General features: G+C 46.0%; 1 protein-coding gene across 6 annotated transcripts in view; it reads left to right on the forward strand.

Annotated features, from left to right (window-relative positions):
- The window catches only part of WWOX (WW domain containing oxidoreductase), a 401,132-nt gene that overhangs the window by 216,126 nt on the left and 172,528 nt on the right, over positions 1-12,478 (forward strand). For all 6 annotated transcript variants that reach the window (XR_015060080.1, XR_015060081.1, XR_015060076.1 and 3 more), the window contains one exon: positions 1,428-1,708. The gene's annotated coding sequence lies outside the window, so the exon portion shown is untranslated. The remainder of the gene's footprint in view (positions 1-1,427; positions 1,709-12,478) is intronic.

A 12,478-nucleotide genomic window follows, 5' to 3' on the forward strand; every position in this document is an offset into this window, starting at 1 on the left:
GTCATTAATCCTTCGCACTGATCGGATTACCTTCACCTGTACTGTTATGCCTGGTGTTGGCTTCATGGTTCAGGTGGTGGGCTTGTGATCCAAGGATCTTGAGATAAAATCCCACTCAACTGTTGAATTAATACCAGGTGAGGTTGACTCTGCCTGTCATCCTTCTGAGGTCAGCAAAATGAGTGCCAGCTCGCTGGTATCCTGTGGCGGAGTGGTGACCCATCCAGGATTGTGCCCAATAGCCAAGGAGACTGCTTAGGCAGCACCAACGCTTTGTACAGAGAATGGTCCCACTGGATGGATAGGACTGTGTCCATTCTCGCATGTATGTTCGTGGCGCGACATGCACTGCTTTTTCTGTGCATGGTGGAGTGCGGCACATCTCGCGAGCAGGATGCAGTGGAGACTGTGCGGAAATGGTTTGCGCGAGGGAGGGGCTGGAGGGCGCCCACGGTGCCTTTCATGCGCCAAGGACGCGACAGAGGCTTTATTGAAAGTTCCCTCAGAAACAGTGACATTTTCCACAAGCTGTGTCATGGATCCGCCCCCATCGGATGCGCACCAATGGGAAGGAGGCTCTCACGAGCCAAGATGGGGGAGAATGCCAGATCCATAGAGGGAGAAGAAGCTAGGCAGTGTTTGGGACAGATTCTCCTGAGAGCATGTCCTCGTCCTAAAATCTTGTCCTGAAACAAGCATAAGGCCCAGAGACGGGGGAGAAAGCCAGGTACAGAGATGGAGAAGTCGTCGAGCAGTGGACGGACAGAGATGGCAAAAATCTTGGCCGGCAAGGAGCTGAGAGTGCGCAGTGTGTGAAGAGAGGGAGGGAGCCCGTGGTGCAGGGGAGGGCAGTGTGGAAAGCCCAGAAAGCAGTTTGGTTCGTGGGGAGCTGCTGGGCACGGGGGAACAGCAGAAATGGAGCGAGCATGTCTTGCACGCCGGAGAGGACTTGCCTTCTGGGTCTGGACACCTCAGAGACGCAGCTGCCCATCCCATCCTGTTGCGTCGCCACTCCGCTGCCCATCTTTCCCATCCTTCACCCCCACCCCCATTCCCCAATATATTTGGACTGGCACAGAATAAATATAGTCCAATATATTTGGACTGTTTGGGGTGACGGAAAAAGAAGACCCTTCTTACTTTTCTTTCTTTTCTTCTCAAGTGCTTCTCGTTTTCTTCTTCACCCCTGATTGAATGATGGCCACATCTCCTTTGGTTAAATCTGCTCTTTTGTGCCTTTTGCTTTCTTGCTTGTAAATACTTGCTTGTGTGTGTGTAATATATAATTGTTAATTATTTCGAATATGTCTCGGTTATCCTTTCCTTCATTGGTCCGACACAATGCACAAGTTTTGTTAGACGGGAAGTTATACCCCACCTGATTTGCTCCGTTGGCCGGTGCTGAATCTATTTGTTCCACTCCACAGAATATCACCAGGAGCAGCGCAGAGGGCACGGTCTCAAGTTAGGTTGCAGTGCCAATAAAAAGGTATCGTGTGGACATCGAAGCGTAACCCTGCTCGGCCGGTCGTCCAAGTCAAGCGGATACAGCTGTGAAAGAACTACTGTCTGTTGGACCCTGGAGTTATATGTGGTTGGCGGCTTCAGGACTGGGTGTCAGGAGAAACTCGAGTGCCTCCGCTCGTGGCAAGCCTTGAACTAAACCCCGGGTCGTAGACTCCACATGATAGACTCCGCAGGATGAGAGGTAAAATGGCTCCTAAAATCATTTTTCACTCTTCTGAAAGTAATTATTGTATACCTGATTTTATGTTACACCACCCGGGTACACCAGTAGCGATCTTTTGGATTCGGCTTCTACTTTTTGTGTCGACTTTTGTTGCTCCCGTGACCGTCATTGTATGTTCTGTGTTCTTGCTCTTCCACGAGCCTCGATGATGTATAAAACCAATAAAACATTCAGTATTCTTTTATTATACATTTTTCTAATGTTCACGTCTCTCGAGAAAGAAGTTCAAAACCTTTGACTCTTTTGTCTCCAAATGGGAGAACACAAAATGTTGTTTACCCAGAAATGTTGCATTAATACTTTCCAAAGCTGCATATTTACTCCATACCATATGACGGTCCAACACTGCAGTCAAGAGAAGTAAGCGTGAAAATCAAGAAACCTGAGAGCTAGAACAAGCATTAGATACAGCACGGAGGCAAAAGAGATGGTCAGGACAAGCTTTTGGATCTGTTGAGGAGGTCCAGAACAAGCTATGAAAGTCAGTGGGAAGCGGGAAGGAAGGGTGTTGGGAGTGATGGAACTTGAAATGCCCATTCACATTTCCTGTCACTGGTGGGGGTGGGTTGGGGAGGAGGAAATTGGAGGATGGGGGTGGGTAGGATGAGGGAGGGAAAGGAGTGGGAGAAAGGTGGGGAAGGGGTGGGGTGGGAGTGTGGGGAGAGGGAGGGGAAGGGGTTGTGTGGGAGTCTGGAGGGAGGGAGGGGGTTGGGTGGGAGGAGGGACCCAGCATTGCCAGGTAACGTTGAGTTCCTTTGCTAGTAACAATATCACAAAGTAAGAATACATGTTTTAAACAATACAAGACTGCTTCACCATGAGGGTGAAATAGGAAGGAACTAAAAGCAAAGCTTGCGGCATCACTCATTGTCGGACAGTGCATTATCCAGTCGAACAGTACATTTTACAACGTCAAAATAGTTCAACATTGCAACCAGTACTTTGTATAAACAAGTTTACTCATGTTCTTCATCATCATCATCAATGATACCAGCACACTTGTTTAGATTTGCTGAACCTTTAAGACCTGCAACGACATCTCATACCTGCAGCAGTACAACTTGCTATTGTCACACTTGCAGTCCTGCTTTTTCTTGGCTATTGAAGGCCTGGGTGGTTTATCCATCATGATGGGAACTAATTGTCCCACTACAAGTTTTCTACCAAACGATGCGGCATCAGGCAAGTAGAGGTCACACTGATGAGCTCTCAAAGCATATGGTACTGAAGTTACTCTCAGTTGGAGGTAAGTTCCTTATACTTCCCTTGGTATGTCCAAAGTTGTGGGCATGTAACTGGTCTAGATTGCTGGTGAAATCACTATATAGCTTGAAAAAGAAAGCCCTACATGCTTCGATCACTATTATGGTATGCTGTTATGGTAAGAGAGTTTTCGCCAAACTGCATCATGGCCGACATGTCAGATGCATTCCTCATAGCAACCTTGAACATTTTTTTTTTTTTTTACTCTCTTAAATGCATAACTAACAGCGTCACATCCTCTCGTTATGTGGCCACAGAGAAATGTTGAGGTGACAAGTCCAACTGGCAAACGATTGTTCTCAGCCAACCGCCTTTCGATTCTATGGCGTGGTATGTAGATGGAGCTCTTCTGCACCCATAGCTCTCTCAATCCGGGTATGCAAACATGCTGGTAGATTGCCACAGTGAGTATGTCTGTGTCCGTAGCCTGCATCACAACATGCTTGCATCCATTGTGGCTTACACAGAAACACATATGGGCAAGGATCCGTTTGTCTGCTTCCTCATGATCTCCACGTGCCAGTGCTGGTAAAACAGCTGACATCAGTCGTCAGGATAACAGCTTTATCTGATTAATTGTAGGGGCCACCGAGAATCATCTTCACAATGTCAGAAGTTCTTACACGTATGGTACTGGTACTTACAAGAGTTGTACGTTCAAAACAACATTGTTCATAAAGTTTTGTAAAAGGGTGTTTGACGACACTTGATGATAAAGGGACATAAAACAACGTTTTTCATCACAATCAAAAAGGGCATGTCAGCGACACGTTGATCACACACCCGTGAAACCCGCAACTCAAATTGCAATTATGTAAAAACTGTCATCTATTTAGCCAATCTGAAGAGCATTTACCATTACAAGAGCAGGTCATGGCTTTTAGAATACGTATAAGCGCATATGGAAAATATTGGCTAATGTGCTCTACTAAATCTAAAAATAGGCACATACGCTTATTATCCAGATTCTCCTCTATGTTCGATTTCATTCTTGAGTTTTCTATCTTTGGGCCATTTATTCACTCTTCAAGCTCTTGGATGACTCAGTCGTATCGATCCCCAACCACATCCACACAGGTCCATTGTGCAGGGCATGCTGATAGGAACTCGTGCAAATACTTTGATTGAAGGTCCACAAATTTGTTGCATCCTCTGCCCTGGTTCCGGTGGATGAACGCCGTAGCATCTCCAATCAACAGAACTTTGTCATCAGTTGCAGGCAGATGGTCTTTTTCAATCCATGAATCGCTCAACCCGTCTTTCATAGCAGTAAGGTCGTCAGCGTTGTTTCCTTTCCTCATTACATAGTCTTGCAGCATGGCTTAGTCTGGTTCAAATCGTGATGCTGGACATTCTGTCCATTCATAGCTGAAAGCATCCTTGTTCATGTCTTGGACAAAAGAGAGACATTGATTTCTTCCTGGTATAATTCTTGTCTTTTGGCTTTCTTTCGACTTTTTTTTTTCCTCCTCAAAAGTCTGCAGATATACTGGTGGTATTTGAGGACTGGTTCTGTTCGGCTTGTGCTATTGCTGTCAGCCTTTTCTCTTTGTCATCCAGCAAGTCAAGAGATTTGCACTTTTCTCCGGTTGTAATGTTGAGGATATCTGATTAAGAAATACTGAACGGACTGACCATTTCTCCTTTCAGTATATCTTTCATTGTATTCACAGCGTCTCTGTCTTTGATGGCTTTAGACTTTGTTTCTACTTTAATTGACACCACCATCCTGAATGTGGGCCATCGCCTTTGTTTGTTCTGACAGAGCAGTCAGTGCTGGAAGTGCTCTCAAATATTTCTCTCCAGCAGATGCTTTTTGAGTTTTCCCTTTGAATAGCTGCGTCTTGGCTTCATGATTATATGTCGGTTCTCCAGCCATGTCGGTCCAAACAGCATTGAACTTAAAACAAGTTGCACGCACAGTGAAATATCCCTGTTGGATTTCTCCAGCTATGTCTGGTACATGTAAATGTTCGGCGAATCCAAACAAGTGTGCTCGTACCATTGATGACAATGAGGAAAATCAGTAAATTTGTTGATACAAAGTACTGGTTGCACTGTTGAACTATTTTGACGTTTGAAAATGTACTGTTCGACAACGAGCGATGCTCTTTGGCTTTATGTTCCTTCATGTTTCACCCCATTGGTGAACCAGTCTTATACTTTATCGTTTAAAACATGTATTCTTACTTTATTATGCTTGTAACTTCTGTATCATTATACGATTGTGATATCAACTGTTGACTAAATGAATGTTCACAAGGTAAAATATGGAACAATAAAATGAACTGAACTGATCATTTTGGTTTCATAAACAGTTTTGGTGATTTTTGGTGACAAAACCGTTTCCACTTTCATACATCATCCATCATGCAGCTTCAAGAGGTTATATGAAAATATATGAAATGGATAACCATTAGGCATTCATTCCAGTGATTCATCCAGCTTGTATTAAAATGAAAATGTTCTGTTCGGCTCGATATTTTAAGTTTCATAAACAATCATGATTATTTTATGACTAAAATTACATCATTTTGATCTCTCAAGGTCAGAGGTCAAACATTGGGTCACCAACTGAAAGAGGATATAAGATTTCTTGTGTATGTTTCACAATCGCTGGTTATCTTCATGTATTACATAGTTTTAGACGTTATTTGGTGAATAAGCGATGCCGAAAATGGCACATTCTTTACAATGGGGTACTTACTTTCAAACCCCTATTCTGGTGGTTTGCAAGACAGGTGGCTGAGCAGGTCTGTTTATTCCGAATCTGTGGACATTAAACTAAAATAAAATTGAGGCCTGCAAAGTATCGGAAGAGGTGTCCGGTTCATCCTAAAATAAAGCCTCTTTGGCCATGTGGATCCCAGACTAAAATAACACGCTACGATGCCATAAACAAATATCAGGATTCCCACAACAATGGGGAAAGTTTGAGGGCTTGAGCAAGGCATGAGCAGGTTTTGGGACCGGTATGGCCCGTGTAGGCTGGTGGCTGGTGAATGGCAATGAGGAGAGGTATGTTGATGAGGACAGGCTGCCAAACAAAAAGTAGAGAGAGGGATGCTGCCCTCCAAATGTCTGACTCTGACTGCAACTGCCCATGCGCAGCGTGGCTGCGGCCCTTGTAAACTTTGGGACCGCCTTCATGCACGGCAGGTTCCTATCATTAGCCGCCCATGGCTGTGGACGTGCCATCTTCCCTGGGCATTTTGCCGCATGGAGCGGACCTAATAAAAAGGTTAATGCCTCCTCTCCAAGACTTCCCACCTGACCTCACCTCCATGGACTGTGGTGCGCCAGCCAAACACCCCGTGCTGTTTTCTCATAAAGCACAGTGCTCTTTCCAGTTGTGCCTTTGTGGCCAAGTCCTTATCTTGCCACAGTCGAAAACAGGAAGTTTTACACAACAAACTTACTCTATACTGTCTTAAAGTTAACACTCACTGTATCCCCAGTGCACGTTTTACAAGACAACTTACTCTGACAATTTGTGTCTTATCACAATCTAACAATGGATCCCACCCATTTTCCATGTAATGTTATAATCGCATGCCACAGTTGGATACAACAAATGAGGGAATGAATTAACAGGAAAAGAGGATAGAAGGAAAAAATAACTTTCAAGCAAAAGGGTTCAGTTAGTTATGGTTAATGGGTGGAGTTAATATGGTGAGTATGGATATGGGTGGCATGAGATGGTGGTGCACAAGTTGCTTGAAGTGGGTTTATCTGTCTCCTGAAGGCAGTTCCACAAATGGGAGAGAGCAGCAAATTTCGACTTTGGGAGTTGAACCAGGAAGGGAAGATGCCCAGAAGAACGTATGTATCCTGGAGGAACTAGGGAGAGTCACAGGACTGAGAGCAGTGGTAGTTAGATCAGGAGAGAGGTGGTAAAAACAGGCCACAGACCTGCTGCCATGTGAAAGTAGCAGGCCTTGTGCTTTTGCCTCATCATGTGAGATGCCAACAATGTTGAAAGCTTTAGATATCACTGAATACAGGAGAGACGTGATGCTGAGGCCCCAACCCATAGGAGAGAGCAATACTCCATTGAGCAATGAACAAAGGCCCTGTAGGCTCTGAACAGTTCTAATTTTTTCCAAGCAATGTCCCGGATTTGGAGGAGCAATGGAGGATGCCCAATCTGCGACTGGATTTAGAGGCGAGCAATACTGTCAGCTGAGGAGAAGTTCTGGCTGATGGCGAGAATGAGACGGTCAAGACTGGACCACTTCCAGCAGCTGACCATGGAAATAGATGGGTTCATTTGACATCCTTCTGTTGTGACAGGGTGAGAATGTGAGATTTGCCAGGATTTAAAGATTATCAGACAATGATCTAGTCAATTCCACATTAGCAGAGAGTGATGCAGAGCTGCTACCTGACTGCCAGTGGAATGGGTTACTGTGTAAGACAATGTGGAGTCATCTGTAAGAAGGAAGAAGGTTTTTTAAAGCATTGAAGAGGTCATTTATGTAGATTAGAAACAAGACTGGTGCAACACACTGCCATGGGATACTCCAACCCTCACTGTAAGAGATGAGAGGATTCCATTGATAGCTTGAGGAAGTCCTTAAGTCCTTGAGTAGAGGAAGTCAGATATACAGGAATGAAGGATGCCTTGTACGTAATGTTACAGGCAGCGATCTTGGCAAGCAACTTGCAAGATGCCAAACTGTGTAAAATACCCATGATATATCTCGAGAGAGAGGGTCTTAACCTCTTGTTTGAGACATAGGTCCGAAAATCATCACTGAGAAAGAAGCAGCTGCATGGCCAGGCTGATCTTGGACCATGAGTTTGGATTCTGTTTGAAATGTGGAAGGACAATACAGGAGCAATGACAGATTGCACGACTTTGATGATAATGGGAAGCTTATTGGTCGTTCACTTGATAGGATCTGTTTTTGAAAATTAGATGCAGCTAAAGAAAATAGACTGAAGAGTGCAAACAGAGGAGAGACAAGAGCAGCAGAGTGCGATCTGAAAACAGTGGCACTGATGCCAATTGGTTCCATTGCCAAAGGAGGGTTGAGGCTGAAAATAACTCCCTCTACCCTTTCAGGTAAGGATACAAATTCCAATGGACAGTTTGTGCGTTTAAAGTGCTGATGTGGTGATCAAGAGCCACGATATGTCAGTCACATGAAGTCCATGCTTGAACTTCATTGTCTTCATTATTGTCAGGTCAAGCCAGATTAGATCTGTGATTTGCCACAGGTACCATGTAAACGTGTACTAACCTGTTCCATGGTCGGGTTGTCGGTGACTAAACAGTCTCCCCCACCAGGTTTTCTGGTGTGTGGGGGGGGGTGTATAGATAATCCTCCTGTGTGGAGGATTAAAAACAAAACCTGTCAAAGGGTGGAGTTGCTCTTATGAGCCAATGGCCATCCATTTCTAGTGCCCAACTGCGTCTGCGGCCATCCTCCTGTAGTTGGGTTACTCTTTTTTAGGAGGTTGGTGGCAGGATTTTCACTCCGGCTACCGTAAAACACTTCATTCCGCAAAACCCACAGATCTAAGGAAACCTGAAAATCCACTTTGTGGGAGTAACTCCTGTGCTGTTTCCCTCCACAAGGCAGCTCACTTGATGATGGGATTGGGGCAAAGCCTTTGGGACCCCCATTCCTTGATGACAGGAGGAAAACCATGGGGTAAACTTCCAGGGTCAGATTGCGGTGGTGTGTGATGGAGTGGTGCTGAGGTGTTTCCCACCAGATGGTGGTCTCCTTCGGCTAACCTGAGGTGGTCCCTTTGGATAGGTGCCTGGAATGTCCTTTCTCGAAGAGAGGATGATCACCTGTCTCTGTTATCATCTGAGCTCAAGCGTTTGAACATAGGTATTGCAGCACTCTCTGAGGTTCAGAGACCGGAGAGTGGTGAGATCATGGCAGGTGGTTACACCTACTATTGGTCTGGTTGGTCTGATGGTTAATATCTCCAAGGCATTGCTGCAGCTGTGTCCATTAAGCTGACTCCAATGACAATTGAGGTAACACCAGTCAACAAGCGTATTTTGAGACGAAGGATTCGTCACTCCTTAGGTGCCGTTTCCCTGGTCTCTGTGTACGCTCAGACTCAGGCGAGTGATCTCACTGTGAAGGATGCATTCTGTGCAGTGCTTGAGTCTGTGGTCGATCTTCTTGTCTTGGATTTTGATGTCTTGGATGGTGATGAGACGTGTGTTGGTCCCCATGTGTCTGGATCTGTGAACCACAATAGCACTAAGTTCCTTGACTTTGCAAGAAGTTGTGGACTTAGGGTGGCTGGCTCATAGTTTGTGCCCACAGGCTCATCACTTGACTTGGTATTCCAACATTGGTGGGGTGGAAAAGGAGATTGACCATGTGCTCATTGATGGTCATCGGAGGATGATCCAGAACTACAGGGACTACCGGAGTGCTCAGTTCCTCAATTCCGACCACCTGCTTGTTGGAGCAACTCTGAAGTTGCAGCTTAAATCCAGGATAATTTTTCCATCCCAGCTTAGGCTGGATATTGGCAAGGTCAAGGATGAAAGGGTAGCTGAGTAGTTTGCGAACAGGCTGAGTGGAGATTTGGGGGCTCTGGGCACTTTGAAAAATCCAGAGGAGTTGTGGAAGTGCCTTCAGGACCAGCATCCTTGATGTTGCCAGTGGATGTCTTGGAACTCACCGGAGGGCAAAGAATAATTTTGTCTCTCACAAACGCCAGATACCATTCACCAGTCACAGGGCCAGGCTTAATGACAGAGCTGAGCTGTTCAGGGAACTGAGGCGTAAACTTGTACTTGCGCGAAGGTTGGACAAGGAGGCCTATGTGCGAGGAATCTGTGAGGGGGTAGAGCAACACCTGTGGTCAAGTGATTCTCGTCCTGCTTACAGGAGAATTCATGCATTGCGTTCATCCAAGCCCATCCCTCAATGTACTGCAGCTAGAGCGGAGGGTGGTAGGCTCTTGACGGAAGAGTCCGAGGTGAAGGCCCAGTGGGCCGGTGACTTTGGGTGGCTGTACAAGGCTGATCAACCAGCTATCTAGTTGGATGTCAGGGGTGTTACTATCCCTAATGCTAACCCTACAATCAACTGTGATCTACCTTCATATGCGGAAACACCAGCTGCCGTGAACCAGTTGAAATGGGGTAAAGCTCCTGGGATCTGTGGCATCCATGCTGAACTTCTCAAGGATGGTGGAAATGCTGTCCTCATGTCATTGCATGCAGTTCTGTGCTGTGCCTGGAACACAGGTATCATCCCAACTGACTGGAAGAGGGGCCTTGTTGTTCCTCTCTGGAAAGGGAAGGGTGATCGCCAAGACTGCAACAACTACCGAGGGGTGACGCTGCTCTCCGTGCTGGGCAAGGTCTTTGCTCGGATCATTCTTGATGGATTTTGCCACCATCTGCTTGAGTGTCAGCATCCAGAGCAGTCAAGCTTTACACGAAAGACATCAATGATTGACCGTATCCTTGCTCTTCGGGTCCTCACCGAACGCAGATGAGAGTTTCAGCAGGGGCTGCTTGCAGCCTTTGTTGATCTTTGAAAGCATTCGATTCAGTTAATCAGGATGCCCTTTGGAGGATTCTTGGTCTTCGTGGGGTGCGCCACCAAAACTGATCAATCTGTTGTCTGAACTATACTCTGGTACTGAGAGTGCTGTGATTATACCATCTCCAACTTATTTCCAGTTGTTACTGGACTTTGTCAAGGGTATGTACTGGCCCCCAAATGTTTCAATGGACTGGATTCAGGGGAGGATGTTGGAGAGATGAAGCCATGGTGCATCATTTGGGAATGTCAAGATCTCCGACCTTGTTTTCGCTGATGATGCAATCATCATTGCGGAAACTGGATATCATTTTTGAAGCCCTCGAGGTGCGGAATGAGGAGTCGGAGCCGCTGGGATTACGGGTTTCTTGGGTCAAAACTAAGATCCAGGCTTTCATTGACATCTTGGATGCTGCTGTCCTGTCTGTGTCTGTTTGTGGTGAGGATGTTGAGGTCATGGAGAGATTCACTTACCTTGGCAGTGATATTCATGTCTCTGCTGGCTGTAAGCCAGAGGTCACGAGACATCTGGGTCAGGCCTGTGGAGTCATGGATTCACTGGTCATTGGTTGTGGTGCTGCCAGTAGCTGTGCAGGAGGATGAAAGTCCGAGTCTTCAGGTCCTTGGTGCTTCCAGTCTTGCTCTATGGATGTGAGACTTGGACTTTGACAAGGGATCTGAGATAGAGACTTAATTCCTTTGGTACCAGATCTCTTTGGAGAATCCTTGGCTCTCGCTGGTCGGACTTTGTGTCCAATGAGCGGTTGCTGAGAGGCTCAAATGAGATTTGTTACCTGCATCATCTGAGCGGCATCTGTGGCTGTATGGACATGTGGATCTTTTTCCTGATGCTGATCTTGCTCAACAGATTCTCTCAGCGAGGGAGCTCATGAGTGGAGACCAATGGGCTGACCACGTGCCTCATGGTTGCAGCAGGTTGATCAACATCTCGAGGAGATGGGGATGGCCAGATGGAGGCTCCTGGAGTACCAGCGGAAAGTGAAGACAGCGACGCGCTGCTCCAGCACATGACCTGACATGAAGTCTGCATTTGACGCATGTCTCATGAAAAACAGCTACCCTTGAAATAGTCTAAAAGGTTTTAAAAGGAGTCTTTATCACTGCTGAGACCAGCATCCATCCATCCATCCATCCATTGGGACCATACTCTGTGCAGAGCGTTGGTCTCCTCAGCGAAGAGTCTCCTCTGAAGAGACGAAGCAGTGTCCTCAGCTATTGGGCACAATCCTGGATGGGTTGCCACTCCGACACAGGTTACCAGCATGCTGTCACTCATTTTGCCGACCTCGGAAGGATGACAGGCCGAGTTATCCCCACCTGGTATTAATTCAACAGCTGAGCGGGATTTTGGACTCAGGATCCTCGGATCCAAAGTCCACCACCCTCACCATTAAGCCAACACCAGGCATAGACCAGCATCCATGTTCGGAAACTTTGCAGAGATGCTAAATTTGTGTCATTTAATGTCCTGACTTGTGTACACAACACTATTTTACCCCTCTCCACTCTTCACACCTCCCTCCGAACTCTCCTCTCTTCTCCCCTCCCCCCGTCCTCTCCGGAAGCTATGTAGCAGGTAGAATTTTTCGACACAGGATGAAGGAAAGGTCAAATTAAAATCAAGTTTTTTGAAGAAGAGGAGTATGGCAGAGAGAAGTGGAAGAAACATTTTAAGAGAATTTTTTTTTTTTTGATGATTATGGTAGAGGGGCGCAGAGTGAAGGAAGAGTTTGAAGAAAAAGTTATGAAGGTGAGGGTGAATACCTACACGATCAAAGTGGGTTTGGAAATGTTGAAAGAAGAAGAAGAAGAATAATAATAAGAAGAAGAAGAAGAAGAAGAAGAAGAAGAAGTCCATCAAGGAAGTCACGTGGTTATGAGATGGGAAAAGTGAGAAGGGAAAGATTTTTTT

The sequence above is a fragment of the Eptatretus burgeri genome, chromosome 7, assembly GCF_056783735.1.
Source record: "Eptatretus burgeri isolate ZD-2024b chromosome 7, Ebu_testis_v1, whole genome shotgun sequence".
NCBI lineage: Eukaryota > Metazoa > Chordata > Myxini > Myxiniformes > Myxinidae > Eptatretus > Eptatretus burgeri.